This window comes from Notamacropus eugenii, chromosome 6, assembly GCF_028372415.1.
Source record: "Notamacropus eugenii isolate mMacEug1 chromosome 6, mMacEug1.pri_v2, whole genome shotgun sequence".
NCBI lineage: Eukaryota > Metazoa > Chordata > Mammalia > Diprotodontia > Macropodidae > Notamacropus > Notamacropus eugenii.
Genome location: NC_092877.1, coordinates 306,744,260 through 306,770,694, shown reverse-complemented (window position 1 = coordinate 306,770,694; position 26,435 = coordinate 306,744,260). Strand labels below are relative to the sequence as shown.

The window sequence follows — 26,435 nt, the reverse complement described above, 5'->3', positions numbered from 1 at the left end:
GTGTGTTGGATTGGACTAGATGCCTGCACTACTTCTAAAAACCCCTTTAGCCCCTAATGGTGCTGTTCAGAATCATGATCATCCGAAATGGGTTTACAGGTGCAGGATTATATCATATATAATTCTCCCTCTCTTCACCATTATTTTAATACAGTTAAAAATATAATAAGGTGGGTTTTAAGAGAAAAGGACTTCATGAAAAAGGCAACACAAAGACTACGGGATGGTGACTGTGGGAATAATTGGAGAAGACTGCCAGCTAGCTGTTGCTAGCTGATGACATATGATTCATATATATATATATATATATGTATATATACATATATATATATGTGTGAGTTCTGACTATGGATATGTAGGTCTCTAGCATGACATGGCTGCATCATTCACCTTCCATTGCTCTTCTGTACCTAGCAATGGATACCCCCCAAAACATGGTACCTGGAATATTGCTGCTGCTGACAATATCTAGAATTTATGTGGTATTTTAAGATTCATAAAGTGCTTCATATACATTATCTCATATATCATGTCCTAGGGATATCCGGGACAAAGCATTTAATAACTGGGCTACAAGATTATCAAGTGAATTAAAGCTAGAATATGTCATTAGAGCATGAGACTGAGTACAACCAAGTCTCTCTAGATTCCAGTGACATCAGTGCTTAGCCACAGAACGTTAGAGCATATTCATCAGAGGAACATCTAATTCTTTTTTTTAAAATAATTTTTATTGATGTTTTTGGTTTTTCTATCACCTAGATTTCTCCCTATACTCTTCCCCTCCTCCCAGACAGGCATCCTTTATAATAGAAATATGTTTTTAAAAAGAGGAAGAGAGAAAAAATCAGCACCTATAAATACTTTGGGAAAAAAGTCACTTGATTTTATTTGCTATATTTTATCTTTTGCAACCAGTGTGACCACCATCACTGCATAGAAGTGGAGAGAGATACCTGCTCATATCTCTTCTCTGAGTCCAAGAATAATCATTGTAATTTTGCAATATTCATTTTCAATGGTTTTGAGATTGTTGTTCTTTCAGTTTATATTGTTTTAATTGTGTATTTTTTTCTGATTCTCCTACCTTCCTTTCATCAGTCCATGACATCTTCCCATGTTTCTCTGTATCCATCAAATTTGTTGTTTGCTATAGCACAGTTATGCGGAATATGGCAATCTAATGTGAAGGTCTAATTTCTAGTTTTGTCATCTCTTTATCTGATTTATCATTCAGATGTCTTTCTTAAGTCCTTTGAACGTACCATGTTTTTGAGAGCATGGCAGTGCTAGTAAAGACCTCATTTTGTAGCAAATCCAAACTCACCTGCTGCTTGCCATCTGTCTACCTGCCATAACATGCATGGATGCTGATGGCAAGCTTTTTGGCTGAGACAAAGAAACCGAGCAGAAGACTAAATTCTAAGGTTGGTATGAACATTGGAATTGTAGCTGTGCTCCAAAGAAGTCAACGATTCATCCTCCTAACCCATTTGTGTTCTTTTACCCAAACTCCACGGCTCCCTGATGTTGACTGTCAAGGCTGCTGTTCACATATATGAGGCAGGGCTTTATTTATGAGGGGAACCTGTGCCAGTGAGAAGCAGTCCCATAGCTGGATTATGATCACATGATGGTATATTGTAAAAATGGAATTTTGATGAACTCCCTTGCATCTGTAATAGCTAAAGGCCCTTAACCTGGGGTCCATGAAATTGTTTGTATACACACACATACACACATGTGTGTATGTAGATGTACATACATGTTTTATATATGTATATAGATCCATATATATATAATTTTGAATGTTGTTGATTTGTTGGTAATCCTTTGCATTTTACGCATTTAAAAATATTCTGATAAAGCATCCATAAACTTCACTAGACTTCCAAGGGGTGCATGATACACAAAAAAAGGCTAAAAATTCCTGCTCTAGGAGAAGATAAAATTGCACAAGTTCTTGTGAATTTGTTCATGCTAAGAGTTTACAATCAAGGGCAACCTCCAATTACCTTGAGTCTATCATCTTTTTTTTTTTTTGCATAGTGTTAAAGAGGAACATGTTAGAGAACTTAATTAGCCCAGTGGGAATAGAAAACTGGCTCCCGCCCCTTTTCATTCTCTAATTTTGACTTCAAATATAATTTTCCAAAGTCTGTTTTCTCCAGAGTAGGAGTCAGGATTTCATTACTAAAAATTTCATTACTAATTACTCACTTTTTAAAACAAGTGATTTTTTTATTTTAGTGAAATTATGCTGGTTAGAAGGGGTGGGGTGGGGTGGGGAAGTAAAAGCAAGATCAAGGACATTTGCTTTCAACCTTTATGTGATTATATCCTGGTGTCCTGGACCATCTGTTACAACATCTACACAAGTATATTTTCCTATCAGTAACCGTAGAAATATTCATATAGGTGCACATCTATCATTGAGACTTCACAAACCAAAGGGCAGATGGGACGTGGCAGAGAGATACTCTGATATAAAAAGATCCCTCCTGCTTTACTATATAAATAGTAAGCATGGAAGGAAGTATCTTTATGAGTGGGGAGCTCTTTCAAATGTTAGCAGGCTTTTCCCTCTCTCCTATTATCCTGTCGGTGGCTAGGCAGTTCCCTTTCTTCATGTTCATTTCAGAAGGGTGTTGTATTAGTATGTTTTACTTAATTGGCTTGCATTTAGGCAAAGAGACACCACAGACAGAAAGGATAGTTGAAACACAAGAAGGAGGAGGAGTAAATAGAAATATGTTCAGGGGAGCACAAATAGAAATCAGGGCCTGCAAAACCATGGCTAGCTCCCAGAAAACCTGAGGCGCTGTTACTCCCTAAGAAGGCCTTAATCTAAAGCTCCCAGTGGCTAATTAAGTTCTTTTGTTAAGCTGCATGGGTCTGATTTCTATAAAAACACACAAAAATAAGATTAAAGGCTGGATTTAAGAGCAGCAAGTGAGCCAATGATGCTCTTAATGCCCCAGCTGCTCTAATGACTATCTCCTTCTGAAGGACCGACAGTAAGAGGTACCCACAGCTCTCTGTTTTGTCTGCCTGGAATCTAAGGGCCCTGACTATACTCAACACTAGTGAATACAATAGGTTTCCTCAGAGGCAAGGTTCTAATCTTAATTCTTCCCTGAACCACCATAGGCCAACGAATGAGAGCTCGACGTGATCTTTCAGAGAGTTTGGAAACTGAAAAAGAAAGTTTGTATTATTTATTCCCTAACAGATTTATTAATAACTGATTTATTGCAATTCTGACTGATTTATGACAGTGCTAAGAATAGACAGCCAAGGACTCTGAAGTTCTTAGCCTTGAGATTTCCATTAGTGCTACAAGTATGCCTCTGAACCTAACTAGCAACTCATGTTGTTATCAGGACATCCCACGTAAGAACTTGTAATCCAACCTCCTTTCTCCTGCAGGGAATTTGTAGATATGTGAGACTTTGAGAAAAGCCAAAGAGACTCTATGTTGGGTAAATATAAATAGGATTTAGGATCAAAGATTTAGAGCTGGAAGTGGTGTTAAAGGTTATATTTTCTAGTTCTCACATTTTACAGATAAGGAAACTGAGATTCAGAGAGGTTATGTGATACCTAAAGTCCCAAAGGTAAGAGGAAGAGACGGAAATGGGTCTTCCTTACTCTGACTATATCACCTTCCATCATCTCAAATCAAATCAAAATATTCTGTACTGAGAGAACATCACTAAGATGGATTTCTCAGTTGAAGAGGAAAAGAAGTCAGCAAGAAGGGACAAAAATCTGTATTTTCATTTTGGAACTGGTATATTTTTCCTCATTTTTTAGCTGCTTCCATACAAAATGAACTGAAATAATTATCACTAAAACATTGGTTTATATCACTAAATGTATAAATATTTAATAATAATATTAATTGTAATTTAATTTAATATTAATCCTAGATAAATCAATAAATAAATATCACTAAAACATGGTTATACTTCTACTTAACATTTAGGAAATGAATTTTGCAACTACAGAAGATAATGAAAGACAGGATTATATAGTGGGAAAACCCTTGTAAGAGTGAGTCATAAGACTTGGGTTTGAGTTCCCAATTCAGCATTTACTAACAAATCACTTAATCTCTCTGCTACTCCATCTCTAAAATGGAAGAAAATCATGCCCAAATGTAATGACTTCTTAGGATTATTGGGAAGGAAGTATTTGAAAAGAAGCAAGGTACTAATTTACTATGAACTGTAATTATTCCAGTTGAATTATTAGAGACTTTCTCTATCTCATGGAATCCTGGGAGCATCTGGTTCTATAAAGGGCAGCTTTAGTAATAGACATAAGAGAGCACTCAAAATTATTGCATTCTGGAGAAACTAACAATATTCTTCTAAAAATGCTAAATAAACGAATATTTAAAAAAATGAGAGCAGCCTACACCATTTGACTTTCACTTGTCAGATGGAAGCTTAAGATGTTCTCATCTGTTTGATGATCTTCCACATGCAACTTTTCCCCCTTAATGAGCCTCCAATGTGCACAATGTGCCATGTTTCCCAAGGAAGATATCTGGAATCATTTCCTTCACTTGTTCTCTGCCATGTTCCTCCTCAAATTCCTGCCATCTGTAATAATGATCTGTAAATTTCCCATTTAAAAATAAACTTGCCTCTTTATTCATTTAGTTATTTATTTAAAATTTTCCTTGCTGTGAATGCCTGATGAAAAGCACAGCCCAGTTCTAATGGGGATCCATGGAGATAGTACTTATACTATTACACTCCAATAGATAGTCTATAATCAGAATATTTGCCTTGATAATATTCAGTCTATTCTGGTGGAAAGTGTTGGGGAGTACACTAAAAGGGTTGAGATCCTTTCATGTTTTAGGTTAAAATGTTAAAAAAAAGCCATGAAATTATTTTTAAGAAATCATTGTTCTCCTGAAAGTCCATGTTAAAGTTTCTGATGCAATTAGAAGTTTTTAAATAACAAATGCTAACATTATGGCAGCAGGAATGAAAAGTCATCAAGATAGATTAGGTAAGGTGGATAAAATCATAACCATTATTTCTATATGACTTCCATGTTTACCAAACATTTTTCCTACCACCCTAGAAGGTAGGGTAATACAGAGAGTAGTATGATCATTTTACCAATGAGAAATGTGTGGCCCCATGACCACATAGTTAGAAAATGCGTGACAGTATTTGAACCCAAATCTAATTCCAGGTCCAACAAGGTAGCTACCCAACAATCAAGTTCTCAGAGTGCTTTGAACTCTTTTGAGTCAGGGTGGGTGGGGATAATGTACAAGGCAGATAACCCTCAGAATTCTATTTTTTCCCATTGAAGGACTCTCTGAATTATTTGCATAGCAATTAGGGAGGCATAGGACATGAATTTTGATTATATAGTACACGCAACTCATGTCTTAAGAAAGACTATTGGGAAGAAATTCTAATATAAGATCATATTGGAAATGATCACCTATCCCTTCCCTGACAGCTTAAAAAAATAATAAATTTATCAGTTGGATTTTACTGACTTGGAACTCATATTCTCGTGTCATTGTAGCCTACAAAACTGCTACCTCTATGGGACTCTCTTAACAGCTGTGTTTTAGAAAGATGCCCATGTGTTGTGCTTTGCTTGTTACAAATGTGTAATTTTGTTGATGACGGTGGTTTCCATGAGCAACTACTGTGGGTTATTCCAAATTCACACGCAGTTCTTTTTCCCCAGATTTGAGGAGCACTATGCTGCACTGTCTTCAACCATCCTGAAATGGCTAAAGGGCTATTCATGTGGAAAGATTAGATTTACTCTCCTTGTCCCCAGACGACAAGAACTGAAAACCAAGAGTGCAAAGTGTAGAGAGTCAGATTTCAGTTTGGTACAAGAAACAACTTCCTAATGATTAGAACTATCTAAAAGGTTCCTTTGAGGTCTTTAAAGCAAGGACTTTCATCTTTTGTTTATCTATCTTTTAATTTTTTAATCTATTTCTTTGTTTTTTGTTTCATGGATTCCTTTGCAGGCTGGCACAATGCTTTACCACATAAGGAACGTTTAATAAATGTTTGTTGATAACAGTGAAGCCTATGAACTCCAACTGAAGACAACAATTATTTATTGAGCATCTACTGTGTGCCAGGCACTGCCCTACTAAGCACTGGGGATACAAAGAAACACAAAAGCAGTCCCAGTCTTCAAGAAGTTCACAATCTAAAGGGAGAGATAACATGTAAATAGCTATGTATAAACAAAAATGAAGGAAGATAAATTAGAGATAATCTGAAAGGGAAGGTATTAGCATTAAGGGTAACCCCAAAAGGCTTCTTGCAGAGACAGGATTATTATTAGAATGGTTTTTGATGCATAAAAAGAAATACATATTATGACCAAGGAAACCAAAGGTTAGTGGAAATTAAATGTATTTTTCCCACCCAAGGTTATAGATATCTTTAAATCTGTTCATGGATGATCCCTTCATGTCTGTGGACCCTAGACCAGGGTCTGCTTTAAAGAGAGATAAGATAACCCCTTGTTGGGTTTGTAACAGGAGGGATTCCTGTTAGTTCAAGCCAACATACATTTATCACATACTTACTATGTGTGAGTTAGTGTACAAGGAGCTGAGGTAAAAAGAAGCTCCTGCCCTCAAGGAACTTTTCTTTTCTTATACGGCATAAAGAAAAAACAAGATACGTATATTAATAAGTAAATACAAAAGAAGAAACTACAAGGCAGTCAGGAGATGATTCCTAGGGTAGGTAGTACCTAAGAAAGAAGCAAAGGGTGTAGCCAAGATGGTGGCAAAAAAGCAGGGACTTCCCTGAGCTCTTCCTCCAGAGCTCTACAAATACCTGTAAAAAGTGACTCTAAACAATTCTAGAGCTATAGAACCCACAAAATAACAGAATGAAACAAATCCCCAGCCCAAGACAACCTGGAAAGTCAACAGGGTCTTTTGCAACCGACGGGGAGCAAAGTGCAGTCTGGCATGGACTGCACCTGCACGGATGTGCCAGAACAGGCCTCAGAGTACTGAATCATTGGCAGCTGTGGCAGTTTCCAGACTTCTCAACTTACAAACACCAAAAATGTCAGTGGGAAAATTCTGCGGGACCTGGATAAAAGAGAAGCACATGGTCTGGCTGGTTGTTGGCAGAACCTTTGTGTCCTTCAGGTATTTATAAAGATTTTGGTGGTCCCATACTGTAAAGTGGAATACTACTGAGGACCAAAGTCAAGTTTTATCCCAAGATGCTCACTCAGCCATTGCCACCTGAATGCTATTTTTACAAAAGTCTAAGCTTTACTTTCTTTATTAAGCAGAGCACAACCCTCATTCTTTTCTTTATTGGTAAATTTGTTCAAGGTCAGACAAAAGCATTAGCCTTCATGTCTATATCTCAAACATTTAAGATGGCAGTGATGAGTTTCTGCAGTCTTCAAATATCAGAGGTCTAAACATATGGTTATCATACAATAGAAAAACATGTGACCTTTATCTATCTACTTATTACTTCTAAAGCAGCTTTAATTGCTCATCCTGTGAGAGGGAGAGTGAAGCAGAATAATTCTTTAAAGCAATGACTTGAAGAATTCTAATAAAAAGGCTGTTTGTGCTGGGATAATAGCATGAATGTCTTTTGGGGGGTAATTAGGAATTCAATAATAACATAAAAAGAAAACTTTGCCATAGACTCTAATATTATTTTTTTAACAAAGTAGGAATATTGTCAACTACTTTTTTAGGACATAACCATATCTAATTGCTGGAAAAAATATACTTCCACCAGAATCCCAGGTAATACACATTTTTTTCTATAACAAAGGGGCAATCATTAAAAATATACATTAACCTTACTGAAATTAGATCCAATAAATTGTAATGATTGTAAATAATGCTTAAACGATGATTGTTCATGTCATCTTTTATATATTCATTCAATAAACTTTTGCTAAGCACTCATTTTTTGTGTTGCATTGTGCCAAGTGCTAGAGGAGATACAAATGAAATGAGATTGATCCTTGTCATCAGGGAGTTTGCAAGCTAATAAGTGGAACTAAGAAGAGTATGAGTTTAATATACATTAGAATGTGATATTTGAATATGCTAAGTATAAAGTACTTATGGGGCCAGAGGAAAAAGATGTAACTTCCAGCTTTGGGGTTGGGTGAGGGGACTATTACTAAAGTATTTTTGGAACAAGTGTCATCTGAGCCAGGTTTTGAAGTGTGGTTAAGTAGGAAAACAGAAATGGTGTTGAAGTTGGAGGGAGGGGATGGAATTTCAGGAAATAGGATACAGTTTCTCCAAAGGTATGAGTGTAGATAAGAATTGGATATGATTATGGAGATGTTAGCAATCTGTCTGGGTTTAAACAGAGTACAAGACCAAATACCTAGCCAACCTTGTGGAGAAGCTTAATGCTAGGTTATGAAATTTGACATTTACCTGATGGGTAATGGGAAGCATTGAAGGATTTTAACAAGAGACTGATGGGATGGGATAAGATGGGTTGGGATGGGAAGGGATGGAATCATTAGATATAGATCAGAAAGACTAAGCTGATAGTATAAGTCTTACCTTGAAGTGATGGCACTTTCTCTTGGAGAGGACACTAAAAGCTGGGGTACCTGTTAAGAAGTCTGCTGTAATAATTTTGGCATGAAGGAATAAGGGTCTGAACTACAGAAGTGACTGTGGGAAGGAATGTACAAAGGGTGACAAGAGAAATAATGAAGACTTACAATAGCATATGAAAAGCTGGATAGTCTACCTGGAAAAAAAGTCTATATATACTGACTCAAATAAAAGTGAGAAAAATGCTTAAAACTTAATGATGCTATCATAGCAATGGGAAATGAAATGAATTGTTTTCATTGGAAGTTATTCTCAAATATGCTTTTAAGATCTGCTAAGTGTAAAATAAAAGATAGTTCAAATCCAGCCTCAGACACTTACTAGCTGTGTGAAACTTGGTTAGTTACATAACTCTCTCTGCTTGTTTCCTCATCTGTAAAATGAACTGGAGAAGGAAATTGCAAACCATTCCAGTATCTTTGCCAAGAAAATCCCAAATCGAGTCATGAAGAGTCAGATACAAGTGAAAGGAATGAAAAGCAACAGAGTGCAAAACAACAGGTACCTATCTCATTGTGTCCAAAGGACTGTGTTGGGGTGATATTAACTCAAATATGTGAAGTAGGATGAAAAGTTTGTACCTAATTTAGATGGCAATTGAAAGTTTTTTGAGGAAGAGAATGGCATGATTAGAGCTTTATTTCAGGAAGACTAATATGACTGGATTTTGTAGGATGGCTTGGGCACTGAACAGGCTAGAGACGGGAACATTAATAAAACAATTTAAGCAATATTATACTCTCATTATTTCATAAACTCTAGCCTTATCTCTCCTTACTTTTTGTTTTCCTGGATTAATTCTACTATGTTTTTCTATCTAGTTTTTCTATGAAAGATTCTCTATGCCAATAATTATTTTATATGCCACTTTATAGCTCTGTTAGGATCATGGATTTAGAGCTGGAAAGAATCTTAGAAGGCATCTAATCTAATCTCCCCATTTTATAGATGGTTAAACTAAGGCTTACAGAGAAGAAGTCACTGGTGCCAGGCAAACAGGTAATAACTGTCGAAGCTGGGATTCAAACCCATATCCTTTGACTTTAATTCCAATGACATTACTTTCCTGAGATAAACCCACCAGTACAGCAATATTTCAGAAGGGGATAAGTCATTGATTTGTTCAAAGGTAGAAGAAAAGTTTTATTTGTTTCTGGTGTCCTTCACAGTGATACCCAACACTTTTGTTTTGATTTTGCCTTTTGCTTATGTAGCACATTTGGCCAAGTATATTCACAAATTGGTCTATAGTAATTCCTTGGCCTGGGTATAAATTATTCCCTTGGAAACTATCACCTTCTCAATATTTTTTTCACGTTTCCTCTACATATATTTATCATATGGTTTTCCACAATGAAACATTGACATGCTTCTCCAATATACAAACAAGATCTTTTTTTTTTTTTAATAACAGAAGTCATGCAAGCAGGGTGATTTAAAAAAAAAAAAACAACCTGGACAGACTTACATGAACTGATGCAAAGCAAAGTGAACAGAACCAGGAAAATGTTGTACACAGTAACAACAATATCATATGATGAACTGTGAATGACTTAGCTAATCTCATCAATACAACAATCCAAAACAATCCCAAAGGGCTAATGATGAGGCATGCTGTCCACCTTCAGAGAAAGAACTGATAATGATTTACTACTGACTGAAGCATGCTATTTTTCACTTCTTTTCATTTTTCTTTTTTTTCAAGTCTTCTTGTACAAAATGACTGATACAGAAATGTTTTACATGAATGCACATATATAACCTATATCTGATTGCTTACCATCTCAAGGAGGGAGGCAGGGAAAGAGGGAGGGAGAGAAGGCTAGAATTTGGAACTTAAAAAAAAACCTCAAATGCTAAAAAAAACTTGTTTTAACATGTAATTCAGGAAGAGAAAGAGAGAAAGAAAAAGCGAGAGGAGAGAACGAAAGAGAGAGGAGAGAAAGAGAGAGGAGAAAGAGAAGAGAGAGAAAGAAAGAGGAGAGAGAGAGTGAGAGTGAAAAAAAGAGGAAAGAGAGAAGAGAAAGGAGAGAAAGAGAAAGAGGAGAGAGAAAGAGAGAAGAGAGAAAAGAGAGAAAGAGTAGTTATGTATAAAATGTCTTGCAAAGCACTTTGCATATCATCTCATTTGATCCACAGAAAAACCTCATCAGCTAAGGTTATTATTCCTGTTTTTCAGATGAAGAAACTAGGACTGAGAAGTTACACAGGATCACACAGTTATTAAATGTTTGAGGCAGAGTGAATTCGTGTCTTCCTGACTCCATATCTAGCACTCTAGTCACTATGTCATCTAGTTGTCTCCTACAGGTTGTTTTCTCCACAATCTGCGCATTTGCTCCCCAGAAGATCTTGACTGGGAGATTTTGCTGTATACTCCTTTTATTGATCACTGAAATCATGAAAATATTAAATGAGTCATAACAGACCAGATCACGAAAATGTTAAATAAGATAGATTCCAGGCCAGATCTTTGAAAAAAGCTCTGTTGATTCTTTTTCCATTTGTCTGTCTTTCTTTGTTGTAACTGTCAGTTTCTTATGCTTAGTGAAATTTTTCTTGAAATCTCATGCTAATTCAAATTTTAAAACTCATTATAAGTAATTTTGAGCAAATTTATTCATTTACTAAAAAGCCTGACAAATTAAAAAATGAAAAGAAAAGGCAAATTTTAAAATGACTGGTAATGAATATTCACTGCAGATATGACCATTATGATGATGTAAGGGTAATGGAAAAAATTCATAAATGAGATAAGCAGGGAATATTTTTAAATTCAATTTGTAGAATCTCATAGAGCTTTTGCCAAAAAGTTGTGAACTAGCTCCTAGTTGAATTACAAATTAAGCGGGGATGATGAGAACTGATTATCAACCCAGAAATTCAGACAGCTTGCTTTTCTTCTCCCAGTTGTGTAGGCCCAATGCACAAGTACACCCAGAGGAAATGTTGGCCTTTACTCTGAGGGGATCATCATCACCTGAGATTATTTCTCTCAGGGGTAGAAGACTGAGGAGTCTGCTCCCATAGAGTGTTCTGACACTGCCAGCTCAGATCATACTCTGTGCACAACAGGGCCTGTCCATACATGCTAAAAATAATAAGAAAGGAAGGGGAAATATTACATGTTACTTTGACATTGAACTCTGAAAAAATAACTTTTTTTGACTGATATATAACAAATGGTGTCACTTTGAAACCCTGTGGTAACCTTCAGAACCACAGTTGTAGAAATTAGCTGTTTACCTAATCAGTTCATCATTGTACTCAAATTCATAAGGAGAAAAATCATGCCCACTACTTTGTATTGAAATATTTGTCAAATTCTAGTCTGAAAATAATTTCAGATCACTATATTTTTTGGAGCATAGCAGTCTGATTATTTCCAAAGACTGGTAGAAAGTCATGTCTTTTTTTAATGAAAGCTCTTTCTTACTTGTTTCTTTACTACTGTTCCTATGTTCTTGGACTATCTTCCATACACTAGACATCTAGATGGATTGTCCTTTCACATGGCACTTCATCTCTTAACTCCATGCCTTTGTAGTGGCTGTTCACTATGCTTGTCCTCTCCTCTTCTGTCCTCATTTCTCCTCACTTTTGTTTCTTGACTTTCTCCAAAACTCGAGTACAATTTTCTGCAGGACAGCTTTCCAGGTTGGCCCCTCCTACTTGCTAATATCTTCCTTTTCAGATTATCTTTCACATAATCTGACTGTATCTTCTTTACAATGAATTATTTACACATTGTCTCTCTCAATAGAACAGACACTTACTGAATGTGGGGTATTTTTTTTTTTTTGGTCCTTTCTTTTTATCCTTAGCATTCGGTACAGTGCTTGGCACATAGTAAGTGCCTAATAAATGTTTATTGATTTAATGTTGACTAAACTAATAGTCATCCAGGTTCATATATTTTTATGAGGCATTTAGTTCTTCATTCTCTATTTATGTCATACTTACAAGTCATTAATGTTGAGAACAAAAAAAAATTTCATTCTTTATATTAAGTGAATTGGGTTATTTTAAAATCTATTTTATTACATTTGACTTAAAATTTTCCTTTTGAACAGGATAGGTAAAGGACAGTATTAGGTCCTTCGAATGGGATAGGTAAAGCTAGTATTAAGACAGATAGCTACTGCCAGAGGAAAATTGGCATTTGAGGTGACTACTGGTATGAGAATCAGGATAATCTGGTTCTTTCCTGAGGAAGTAGACATAAATGAACCTGAAGATAGGAATTTGTGTTTAAATCCAAGCTCTGGTATTTACTAGCTGTGTTACTATGGGTAACTCACTCAAACTCTTTAAGAATTAATTAATCTCTAAAATGGAAATAGTAGTATTTTGCAGTACTTTGCTAATAATAACATGAGAATATATGTAAAACACTGTGTAAACTTTAAAGTGCTTTATAAATGTTAGATATTATTTTTATATATTTTATTAATTAGCCAATAAACATTGGTTAATCAGTCCTAGATACCAGTGAGACAAAGACACTTAGCTTATAGCATGTAACTTCAAATTTCCTACTTGTAAAATGGCCACTGGTGTTGGGGAATAGGAATCATGTCTTCCATATAGGGATCAATGACTCATAGAATGTTTATGATGAAAAGGGCCTTGGAGAAAATCATCAGTTTCATTCTCCTCTGAAGGTAGAAATATCTTTCACCATATCCCTGACAGATGGCCATCCAGACTTTACTTATTAATTCTTTCTCTTAGTTTTCATAGTAATTTTTACCCCAAATTTCCAATAGAGATATAGAGGGGGAAAAACAAGGAAAAATAGTCTGAAAAATAAGATATAGTCCCTTCTAACTATATGGAAATAGAATCACCAAAGAGGGGAAGATATCTATATCTATATCTATATCTATATCTATATCTATATCTATATCTATATCTATCTATCTATCTATCTATCTATCTATCTATCTATCTATCTATCTATCTATCTATATGTTTCTCTTATATGTTTGCCCTATAACTGGATGAAAATGGAGCATTTTCTTTCTCCCTAATAAATAAGACCACATCTTCAGAACATATTACATGCTAATTCAAATCTTCTAGAAGGAGTGTCATGTGGTTGTGACAACAGCAAACTATGCCATAACTACCATGATTGCCAGAAACATTCAGAGAAGACCTCTTTTAACAGAAGGTTAACCCTCCCCTTATTTTCTAGTGTGTCACCAGTAAGAGATGGCTCTCTGTATTATTGTTTTTAAAAGGCAATTTGTTTATGAAATTACTCAGCACTCAACAGGAAAGATAGCTCTCATCTATTCAGAAGCCAAGTGACTCATAGAATTGGTTGGTGTCATCCATGGTAACTCTTAAGTATTTATTATATTAGAAAAAGGAGAGGTAGGAAAGGAGGCAGCTGGAAATGAAGTTGTGAAATACAAAATGTGGGGGTGGGTTCCATTAGACCTGGAGCTTGACTATAGGGATATAGAGCTGTGTGATTCACCAGCATCAAAGTGGGTTTGATGTGCAAATCAAAGTTTCAGCCTCTTCCTCTCTCTCTTTTCTCTCATCGCATTCCCATCTTTTTCTCTTCCTTCCTGCTTTTCCCTTCTTTCCTTTTCCCTCTCTTAGTTCCCTCTTCTCTTTTTCTCCACAAGAGCATTGAAAATGAATAACCTGACCTTTTGTTGTGTTGAAAAATAAAGCAAACAAAAAATGCAACCATTCTGTCAGACATTCATTTCCTTCAGCCTTATTACATCAGGATAGAAACAAACTCCAAGCTTGAAGTAGTTTCCTAAACAGTTTAAAAGGCAGGACATATGAAGGAGCTGAAGACACTCAATATACCTGGCAGTTGCATTTGAATACCAAGAGCCTTTGAAAGGTGATACCAAATCAAGCCAGTGATCCCTTGACGTCCAAATCTGGGAGTTCCCTATTGGACTATGAAGAAAATACTAACTTGATACACTAGAACCTGAAAACGAACCCTAACAAAGGCTTTCTGCATCTTTCTATCTCAAAGCATCATTGTGGTCATACTGACGAAAAGTTCTCAGTTCTTTTCCCCTCAAACTGAATGAAAGAGAACCCTGGCACTTCAAAGAGTTTTATAGAAATGCTTCTAAGTCACCATGTATGTTTTTGAAATGGTAGCTCTCCGAATTGTGATTCTCCAAAGTGAGATTTTTAGGCTTGGATGATAAAAGAGGGACAATTTTCAGCAAATCTATTTTCAGTAGTGTGCTAGTTAACCTTTTTGGGGCTTAATTTCCTTTCTGTAAAATGGACAACTTGGTCTCTAAGGCTTCATCTAGCTCTGAATCTATGCTCCTATCATCCTTTGTGCTACAGACCAAAGGAGAGTTCACATGAATTGCCAACTTCCTCATATACCCCACCCCCAGCTTGGGTGGTTCATTTTAAAATCTCTGGGATATTAATAGTAGCAGTGTTGGTATTATTTTTTTGTTCTAATTTAGGACAAAAGCATTTGTCCTAAGTATTGGAAAAAGCACCAAACCTGGTCTCAAGAAAAACCTGGGTTCAAATTCTGTGTCTGATATTTACTAGTTTAAAGGTCCCTTCTACTTCAGTTCTCATGAACTTCTCTGAAACAATCTTTCAAAATCTCATATTAATGTCTACAGGAATCTCATAGGGTTGTTGTAAAGTTCAAATGTGATTATTCTCGTTAAATACTTGGCAAATCTTGAAGTGCTACAGCAAGGTCAATTATTATATTATGTTGTCCTAGATTTAGAGCTAAAAAAGACCTCACATGTCTGAGCTTCCTTCAGCCTCAGTCTTCTCATCTGTATAATGACAATAATGACACTTTTACTCATCTCAGAATTTATTGAGCAATCAAATGAATGTACATACAGTATTTTAGAAATATCAGTTACTATTTTCTCATTTATTCACATATCCTACAGATGGACATATTCTATCTCACCTTTCACTGTGACTGTTGAGAAGGAAAAAAAAACCTTTTGGAAACATTTTAAATTTCTACCTCTTTGGTAATCATCTTTCAAGGGAATCTGCCAATTTGTAAGTATGAAAGCTGTCATGACAGCCAGTCCAGAGGGTTTTAAGTCTCTCTCAAGTATTTCCATGGGGAGAGCATTTCACCCTAAGGAGTTTATTTCTGTCTGGAAAAAAAACGTCTCAGGATTTGCCAATACTATAGCATTTTGGCTTTCCGGTCCCCTTCCACAGCGTCTGGCAAACTATAATTACTAGCATTTTCTTTTTACAACAGCCTAATTACTTGTTATTTTTGCTTAAGAAATTTAAGAATCTAACAGTTCTCTCCTCACAAATAAGAAAAATGTGAACAACATTTTAGACGTCCAGGTCTGCAGAAGGTGGGAAAATGCTGGCTGCTTTTAAAAAAAAAAAAAAATCAGATGGGTGGAGGTTATTTGGGTGAAATAAAAGAGATAATTTTGTGGGGATCTTTACAAAAAACAACCAAAGTGAAAACAAAGAAATCACATTCAAAAGGATCTCCCTTTCAGATGAAAAACCTCAATTAAAAAAAACAAAACACTGGCATGACTTTGTAAGACAGTCAATAAAATGCTGTGGTTCTTTATTTCCATGATTCAGTTGGAAGATTCAAGAACCAGATGACTTGTCTGTCACATTGCTAGCTTAATTCAATGGCCAAATGATGAAACTAGCTCATCTGGATTAGGTCAGATTAATGCATGGATTTGTACAGCACTTCTGTGTCAAGGACAGGCAGCACAGCCTCACAGCGTGTCTGAACATCTCCTAAGAATACCTGACTGAAGCTATAACCAAACAGATGCTGTGGTGCTAAGAACAAAACTTAGAGTTAAGCTGCTCACATCTTTCTTTCCAGCTACAATCTGTAGCTCCACATATGGCAGCATCCTGAATCAGGCTGCCATCCATTTCCCCTGAAGGGTGCTTCCTTTTTAATCAATAGATGAATTATTGCAAACTCAAAGTCACATTCATGACAGAGGAAATAAGATTTCTACTACATTGTGTGTGACATATCATGGCTAACTCAAGCACCTTCAATTAACTGGAATGTGTAATAAATAAATTCCCCTACTACCACCTCCTTCACAAGTCCACCTTCCATCGTGTAGGCGAAAAGAGGGTGCTTGTGGCTTTGGCTGGAGGTTACGTATATTTCCCCAAATCTGTTTCCCTATCCTTGATGTACAAGTGCTATGGCTGTATCAACTCTGGAATAACGTAACAGTGGTTACCAAATTTTTAACTGGTGAATTCACTGGAAAAGAAGGTTTTCCTTGAAGGATTTTGTTTGAAATAGAACAAATTCTACCTCTTATATGAGATAATCATACATTATAAAATGACCATTCTGTTATGTTGCACAAGTGCTACTCATCCCCTCCCCCCACAAAGAAGAATATCAACAGTTTTCTCAGAAGGATGACAAAGGATTAGGAAGGAAGGAATTTAGAAAAAGACAGATGGTAACATGCTGGGTAAGTAAGCAAATCTACCCACCCACATTCTGTGAATGCTTTGGATAAGCTTGCTTAAAAGAAGTTTACTTAGCACCTAATTCTTTTTCTTTGCATAAAAGGAAAAAAAAAGCACATCATTAAAAAAAAAGCAAAAAACCTTCCTGTCTCTCAGCTTTTTGATAAACCTAAAGCTTCTAATGGTACCTTCAGCTAAATAAAATCAAGTATGTGTATGTCATTTTGATAGTTTCCTCAATATATGAACAAAAGCTAAAGATTTAAATGTTGTTTTCCTCAAGAAGCATAATAACAAAGATGACATATGTGTCATTGTAGCAATCAGGACTATATTTATCTGAATACTGACTGCTCTGAGTGCTTTTCTTTGACAAGAGATGATGATGATGATGATAAAAAAGAAGTGACCCTAAATATTCGCCCCAATAAACTCATTATTTTGCCAACAGATTTTTGAGCACCAAAGGAGACAGTTGCCCTCTGGAAACCCCAAGCTCTAAGTGACAGGAAAAACGTCAATAATGAAATCTCATGTTTGGATACCATAGAGACACATACAATTTTAATGCTAACTACCATTTCCACTTAGAGTGGACAGGGGTACATGTGTACATATCCTGACTCATTTTTTGTGCTCTAGTATTTTATAAAAAGGCAGACATGATGATATTCCCAGTTATGAGTCAATGAAATGATGATGACCCCAGATATCAGGCCATGGAACAATGAATGCTACTGGATTTGAGTTCATTTTTAGAGATTTTTTCTCCAGGAAAAGTCATTGAAAAACAAGGGATATACAAGAATGGAGAGACTGTGAAGATCAGTATTTGGGTGAGTATATATTGAGTGAATATTTATTTGTTGCCAAATATTTCTCTGTTATTTTAAAAGCCCTCCCTACTAGCATATCCAGTAAGGCAGACAGTGATGTTTTAATACTCTGTGGCTGTTTCTCTTTGGGATAACATAGAACCCTAATACCTCAGTAGAACCGTTCAACCAACCAACTCAGAAGTGTCACCTTGATCTGACCAAGTCAGCATTTCTAGAATTCTGAGATATGTAGTTGTTTTGAAGAATTTAATTGCTGATTGTGATAAATTATTTATGTTCTATACTTATTAGTCTGTATATCTTTGTAGGCAATCTTTGGGATAAGAGGATAAGCAGGGTCCCCTGGAAAGGGCATTGAAGTCAGAGTCAGAGAACATGAGTTCAAATACAAGATTGGATCATACTTGCTACTTGTGTTACCTTGGGTCAAAATTGATTTTCCTTCTCTGATGAAGTCTATGGATCTACTTAAGACTTGAAGATGCCTTCTTCTGCTTGTATTATGAGCTCCAGTTTGGACTCCTATAGCAAAGGTAGCTTGAAACAAAGCTTGAAACTTCAGGCCTTCATTGGTGACCAGAAGAGGGGCTGCAAAGACATAATCATCTCAGTCCTTTCTCAGTGTCCAAAGGACTAATCTCTTGTTTCTGTAGATTGGCTAAAGCAAATACCACCATGACAGAGACATGATAAGATCATATGGACCCTAGCCAGCTGGACTCTAGTGAAATAACTAGCATTTGATGTTATATCCTGTAAGTAATTATTTTAAATCTTAATGAACAGCAGTAGCAACATAACAAAATTATAGTTTCTTATATACATACATATATATATATATATATATATATATATATATATATATATATATATATATATATATATATATATATATATATGCAATAGCAAATTTCATGGCAGAACCTACACTATTTTTTAATAGGTGGAAAGTCTTTAACATCAAATATTCTTTATTGTGGGCTCCCTTTTACCAGTCTCCTTCTTGGCATTCTGCATCCTATATGTTTTGCCAACCAGGCTCTAAACTGTAGATATTTTATTTCATTGGGTTCTTTGGAGAAACCATTAAGAAGACAAATTCATTCTTCTCTTAAGAGAAAAATAGAGAATTTCCCAACAGTCCCCTGGGAAGGGCAAAGTTAATTTCTGAATACATCTTCTCTTCTCAAGTAGTTCATGAAAGTAGCATGGACTTGTATTCAAAAGCTCTGACTTCAAATTCTATCTCAGACACTTAGTATGGGTATGATCAGGGTCAAATCATTGGATCTTTTGCACCTTCACCTTCCTCATCTCTAAAGTGGAGACAATCATACTTGCCTGATCTACTCACAGGGTTACATGTTGTTTGAGATTCCTCAAATGCTATATGAAAGGGAACTATTACTATAAAATAACCACTGTAATAGAATGGGCTTGCTTGGGGTCTTGAAAAAAATCTAAAAAACGTATATCAAAATGAAAGGTATATTCAGTAGGGTTGAATCTGACATGACTTATTAGAGCTTTCCTTCCTCTGTGATTTCTATTGGCATTAATTTAAAGAAAAACACCTAGGGTTTTCTTACATTTTGATACTTTAGGGACCTAGGATTTCATTAGTGTGAATCGTAGGCTACCAATGCATATGACAACACCTCCATTTCTTAAGCAACAGCACATCGTGAGTTGTAATTGTGGTCAAAAAGAATTCATTATCTGGTGAACATTTAGGAGTTTAATTTTTCCCCAGATCTGATCCTTAGATTTACATCATCATCATTAACACATGTTTATTAAGTACCTACCATGTATGTGCCAGGCTCTGTGCTAAATGCTAAGGAAACAAAGTAGGGTGAAAAAGAAAAACACAGGTCCTGGCCTCAAAGATCAAATATTCTCAAGGGTAGACACATAAATAGTTGCCAAAAACCTGTCCTGTTTTGAAGAACATTCCAGAGCTTACTCTCCACTTGCAAAGCTTTTAAGGGTCATTTTCAAAAAAAATTGCAATTTTTACAAAATGAAATAAAGGCAACTTTTTTAAAAATTAGAAAGCAAATGAAGCATCTCAATCTGCTTTTTTTCTCTGTCAATTTTTTCTTCTGGGGATTATACCAATAAAATGAACAACCTGATCCTGTGTAGGCAGGAAGATCCTAAGCAGAAGGTAAAGTAGGCTGACATTTCTATTTTCTAAACTAAATGAAACTCAAAACCAAGTAAGTAGCATACAAAGAAAGCCCATATTGAGGGAGAGTTCAGCTACTCTCTCCGAGTAAAGGATTCACATACATATATGATTAATAAATTCACTCAGGACATCAGGTGATGTTAATGTCCTGAAAAAATTTCTAAGCACTCAGCTTTGAACAAGTTCCTATATCTTGCAAAAGTAATATGGGCAGTTAAGCCATCTTAAGGATGGCTTCTGCTTTTAAACTTTACATTAATGATCCTTTGAAAAATACGTAAGGTTTTTCTTCTGATGTATTCTTTTAAAAAAATTGACCAAGTCCCCTTCAAAGAGCTGACTAGCTAAAGTCTGCAATTTCCTCTTTTATTCCAGTGGGTACTGAATGGGAAAAGAGAGTCTGGTCAACCATTACCATTGGTCCTATGATTTGTGGCAGAGAAGGTAACTGTTGATAAAGGAAACTAGAATAAATCAACACCCTTCCCATCTACATACTCCATGAGTCATTAATGGCACAAGGGAAAGGACGCTAAAAATCCCAGGAGCCTACATCTTTATTGAGGTGACTTTCAAGCTCTCCACATTTCAGAAATAAATTACATAATTTCTCTTCATAAATAATGAACTCCAATTTACTTTTCCCTAGTACCCCCTTCCATACAGAATATTAAATATCTTGTGCTTATAAGTCACCTTTTTTCCTAAGTTGAAATAATGGAAATTTGATTGAGTCATGAGGTATGGTTGGAATTGAGACTAAAAAAAAAAAAAAGAGGATCAACTTTACATATTTCTGGCAATGGCACAATGTCTCCCTTTGCAAGAAAATATAAATGAAATGTAATCTATATGTAGATTACTGAAAAACAGCTGCGAAAGAAAATTTTCTTGCCAATAACAATCGACTGATGTGTAAATAAGTGCCTGGTTAATATATGAAGAACTCTTAAAAATTAAGCTTGGGTCCACAGATGCCATGCACAGTAAAATGGCTAAAATTTAACCATCATAAAAGTAGTAGAAATTATAAAGATTGTCTTGAGTCAGCTGACTAGTAAACTCTAGATTATCATTGCTACTATAGATGGATTATGACGTGAAAGCAACAGGGGAAAAAAGTTTAAAGGCAATGATGACAGAGACGTATTTTTGTAAACTAGAGCAATCAAATTGATGTTCAGCTAAAATATTTTTTTCCCTAAGTATTTGGGAAAAAACTATAATATTTTTTGTTTACTAGGGCTCCTTTCTTGCCTATCTGCACTGATCAGGAGTCTTTTTGATAATCTGGAGGGAACCTAGGATTCTTGAGTAGGCAAGTGAACTCTTTCCAGAATACATAGCTGGGTCAATCACAGTTCCCAGTGGAAGAACATGAGTAGTGAATCCCCAGAAGTGCATATGCTCTAGCTCTCATTAAAAATATCTGGTGAAAAAATTCTGGCAATCTTATTAATGTGCCACCATGACTTCTCTGACCTTGATGTCCACTACCCTTCCTGGGCTGTCTGTCCCATGCTTATTCTGGTGGTATCATACTTGGTGTCTCTTCCAATATCTTTCTGCCATTGTATTTTGCATTACTACTTGAGCTCTCCTAGCATTTTCCCTGGACAAAGAGTAGTTCTCACCTCATTTCACTCTCTTTATCTCTAGAAGACTGGCATGCAAACCTATTTTCTTTCATGCCATAGGACACAGTGACAAGTGAGAGGACTGCTGAAAGACACATCTGTAGGGCAAGATAAGGCTGGGGAATGGATTTGTAATGTTATTCATTCAGAGATGTTCCATTACAGAATTCTCTCTACCAGAACAGGTCACTTAGAGTCTTAGCAAGCTTATTGAGTACTGAGTGCCTAAATGAATGGCCCAGTATGTATCAAAGGTGAGACTTAAAGTCAGGGCTTCCTGGCTTCAGAGCCATCTCTCTGTCCACTGGATCATGCTGCACTTCACAAAGGCCAAATACCAATAAAAATCATTTACATTTACCTTTCTTTAGACATGAAAATGAAAGTTTAAGCATAAAGTCAGTAGGAAACGGCACATTAAGCCAAGCTGTGAGAGGAATAACTAGGACCATACTTTACTTGGAGAAAGCACCTCAGCACAGGCTGTATATATAACACACTGAAAGGACAAGGTCCTAGGATCAGCTAAAGAAAGTTGATGCAGCTTGGAGTTGCTCAGAAAATCTGCATTGTAGAAAACCCTTTTACACTGAATTCTTAACATTAACTGTAACCGTGGTTGACTCTGTGAATGGTGGTAACCTCAGATGCTACAGTTTGGAACCAGTTTAATTTCTGCACCTTCTTGTGATGGTTCAAAACTATTTCATATTGATTCCCCCCAACCCTGACCCTTTATTTTGATAGTGTCCATGGCAGTAGTCCTGCTGAATAACCATTTCTAAATCCTGTTTTCAGGTATACATACAGACTATTTCAATAGGCTTTGTCATAAGAAGGAAAATATGCTACACTACTTCAAGGCAATATAATTACAGCTCATAAGCTCTTCATATGTAGCATAGAAGAGTGGACCCCTGATAAAGGAAAATTTCAACAACAAGAGCATCTTATTCTGGTGGCAATTTTGTAATGAAAAATGAAATAAAAGGAAGCTTGATGTTGGGGACAGAGGGATAACCTCAGAGATAAGAAGGTCTGGATTCAACACCTGCCTTTGAGCCATGCTAGCTACATGACCTTGTGTAAGTCACTTAACCTCTCAATGCCTAGGCAACTTTCTAAGACTATAAAGTGCAGAGAAGGTGCTGACCTACACTGACATAACGAGTTTCTTCAATGGGGTGCTTCCTATTTCAATGACACAACAGTGACACTGTCTATATCCCTTTGGAACAAAATGGCTGCTAATTTGTCATTAGGTAGGGATGGGGACAAAGTCCTCCCACATTCTGCAGTCTAGCCAAACCAGCCTAATGTCTATTCTTACACAAGATGGTCTGTGTCCCATCTCCATATCATTGTACTGCCAGTAACTCATGCCTAGAATGCTCTCCCTCTTTACCTCTGCCTCACAGAGTCTCTCTCTTCCTTTAGGGGATAGCTCAAGTTCCATATTCTCAATGAAACCTTTCCCAGTGCCTCAAATGGCAAATGCTCTCTACCAAATGGCCTTGTATTTAACTATTTTGTGTATATTTTTATTTTACTAACTATATTTATGCTGAGTAAGTCATAAGTATTTGTCTCCCTCATTAGAACGTAATCTTATTATGAGTAGAAATTGTTTTATTCGCTTTATTTGTATCCCTAGAGCTTATTTAATACCTGCCACATACCTGCCTAATAAATACTTGATTGATGATCTGAAAGTCTTAAAATTGTATGGGAAGAAATAAACCATACTGTACCATTTATTGCACAGGGCTTGTATGGGTAAAATGTTTTGTAATGTTAATGTGCTGATATAATTGTAATGTATAATATAATCCCAAAACAATGCTGACCCACTCATTTTGTTAAAAAGTATTTTCACTACAAATGATGTCATGCTGAATCAGTATCTTTTTCTTTTCCTGTAACACGTCACAAATATTCTCCTTACTCATGTACTGCCTCCTTGGTACTTGAGCTGATATGAGTGGTTTAGGCAAAGAGTTTCACCAGCCAGTAAGGAGTTTTTTCCCTATTTAAAAGGCAAGTCGTAGTTGTATCATTATTTGCATGTAGCTTAATTTCCTTTACTTTTTAGTACTGATCATAAAAGAAAAATGGAATATATTTTATTCACATTCTTCTGGGTCTGCAGGTCTACCAAACTCATATTGTCACCAAACCAATTAATATTTCGCCATGATTTATGACTTATTCTATAAAAATATTCAAATATCTGTATGATGAGCAAAAGATTGCTAATAGTAGAAATTGTCTGAGATTCAAGTCCTTAACATGAGATGTCATCACCTACATTATATCTTTGGATAGATGTTTTGTTATTTTCATTTCTTTAAAAAATTGAAGAAGGGTATATCCATATTCATAGCTACTGAAATCAGACTTTTGATGGAAATTTTCACCTTCTGTTATATTCAAATATCTCCTATGACATTGGAGCCAAAGTAAAATTTATGATCCTTAACTCTCTTCTAATATTGCATTTTCCCTAATCAGTAATTCTTTAACTTTCACACTTTAGACAGGTTTTTTCATTACTAGAATTCTATTAGACCACCACTGTACTGACAGACCAATTACCCTCAATTAACTCAACTCATATCAAATCAATGGTGCATTGTGTAATCTAATTAAAAGCATAAAATTATTCTCAGTATTAACACAGATTTGCACCTTCAACATTTTGATGAGCAATTGGAGAATAAATATTGCATCACTTGTAGGTTTTTAATTAAAACTTAAAATTGAATTTTAAAAATATTGTTGGTAACATCAATTCATTTGTTGCAATCTCCTCCCACTCCCACAACCCTTGTCTCAGTAGTTTTTATCTTATCATAAAGAAACAATTTTCCCTATCATTGCTATGGTCATCTAATTTTTAATTAAACTCTCCTATTGGTTTTTTTGCATCATGTATCAGATTTTATAAAGGAACAATGATGAAGTTGTTCTGTTAATTATTGTTGAGTTTTTTGTTCAGTTTGTATTCTCTAGATCTACACTAAAATCAGGTATATCATTGGAAGGTATTATCAAAGACACTACTCTTTACCATTGAATTTGACCAAGAGTATGACTACAAGTTTGCCATGAAATTAGGATTAGTTGATGCAAGTAGGAAGTACTCCACCACATCAACGAGCTTTATTTTTATTCTCTTGGTGGCTTATTTATCTTTTATAGACTTGTTTACTTTTTTTCTAGTCATGTAGAAGGCTGTACTTTGAACACAAAGATGTGAGAACTAGATCAATATACCAGCAAATATAATATATAGTGGCATGAACTGAAAGCAAGAATGCTGAGAGGATGTAGAGTGAAGGGATAATCAGTATGAGGCAGTGAGCTGTGAATGATGACTTGAAGAAATCATGGTGAGAAGTAGAGAAAGGGAAATTCCAAGTTGAAAGAAAGACAGAAAAAAAGACAAAGTAGGCTACAGAAACTTATGTTTGAGGACCAGGAATGGCACACAGATAAGCGAATATCAGGCAGAAGGGTGGTATCCCCAAATAAAGGTACAATGTCAGCATGTGCCACTCTCTGCAGCTAAAAGGAAAAAGATCCAACCTGCTAAATATTATTAGCTGTCTTCAGGAACATCCCAGAAATAACCTGCTGCATGATGACGGGACTGATAACTATTGAGATGAAGGAGCAGTCACTCTAAAGAATGACTAACATAAAATAAGCTATAATCTTGGAAATTGAATATTTCATTGGTTTATAGAACAATGAAGAATGGGAAAAAAGGCTAGTTGAAGAGTGAGAATTTGTCATTGGAGTTCCAGAATTGACCAGGGGGAAGGGAGATAATTAGCTCCAGTAAATTAGATGGAAAGATCTTTTGAGGGAAGTAAAATAATTCATTGGGATTACATAATTTGATAGAAGAATCCCTTAAGAACATCCAAATACATTAGCTTTAACCATATACACAATTTCCCTATAGTTCAGCCCTGGCTACCACTTCATTATAAGATTTTTTTGCAGTAGAGTCATTCATTCAACAATGTAGAGGACACTGTTGCCAAGAGTGATCTAAAAACAACTGAAATATGGTCCCTTGTCCCATGGAGTATAGTCATTTTACTTTCATAAATGTACAGTATATAAAAGCTATAGAAGAACAAAGAATGCAGCAAAATGTATGAGAGAAATATAGAGAAAGAAACCAGGTTGTAAGAAAAGTCGAAATCATAGTCCATCAGATCAAATTAAACATGAAGGAAAATGAGGTGCCGACTACCTTTTCCAGCAACTGAGATAGTATCTATATATTATATAAAATCTTTGGACTAATTCTCTATTTTTTAATCCATTCTCACCCTCAATGATTAGTATTTTGGCAAAATTTGTTACCATTTTTAATAGCATCTCTTGAATCCCTTGTCTCTGCTCTTATAGTAAAGGTCCAGGTGAGGTCCAAGTCTTTTTTCACCTGAAAATTCATTCTTCTAGCAAAAATTTATTAAAAATTACCACTTTGCTTTGTATTAGTTATGAGAAATTAAAAAGAACTTTACCCAGATGAGTTTATAATAGAAGGCACTTGAAATAATAAGACAAAGTATATATAAAAGTAGGAGAGAAAAAATGGAGAAAATGTGGATGATATGAGA

The 26,435-nt window shown here is 35.7% G+C and overlaps 1 protein-coding gene across 16 annotated transcripts in view; it reads right to left on the bottom strand.

The window, feature by feature from the left end:
- The window catches only part of MAP2 (microtubule associated protein 2), a 359,367-nt gene that overhangs the window by 140,118 nt on the left and 192,814 nt on the right, over positions 1-26,435 (bottom strand). For 3 of the 16 annotated variants that reach the window (XM_072617440.1, XM_072617436.1, XM_072617447.1), the window contains exon 5: positions 18,385-18,552. The exons of the other annotated variants lie outside the window; for them this stretch is intronic. The gene's annotated coding sequence lies outside the window, so the exon portion shown is untranslated. The remainder of the gene's footprint in view (positions 1-18,384; positions 18,553-26,435) is intronic. 16 annotated transcript variants of the gene reach the window in all.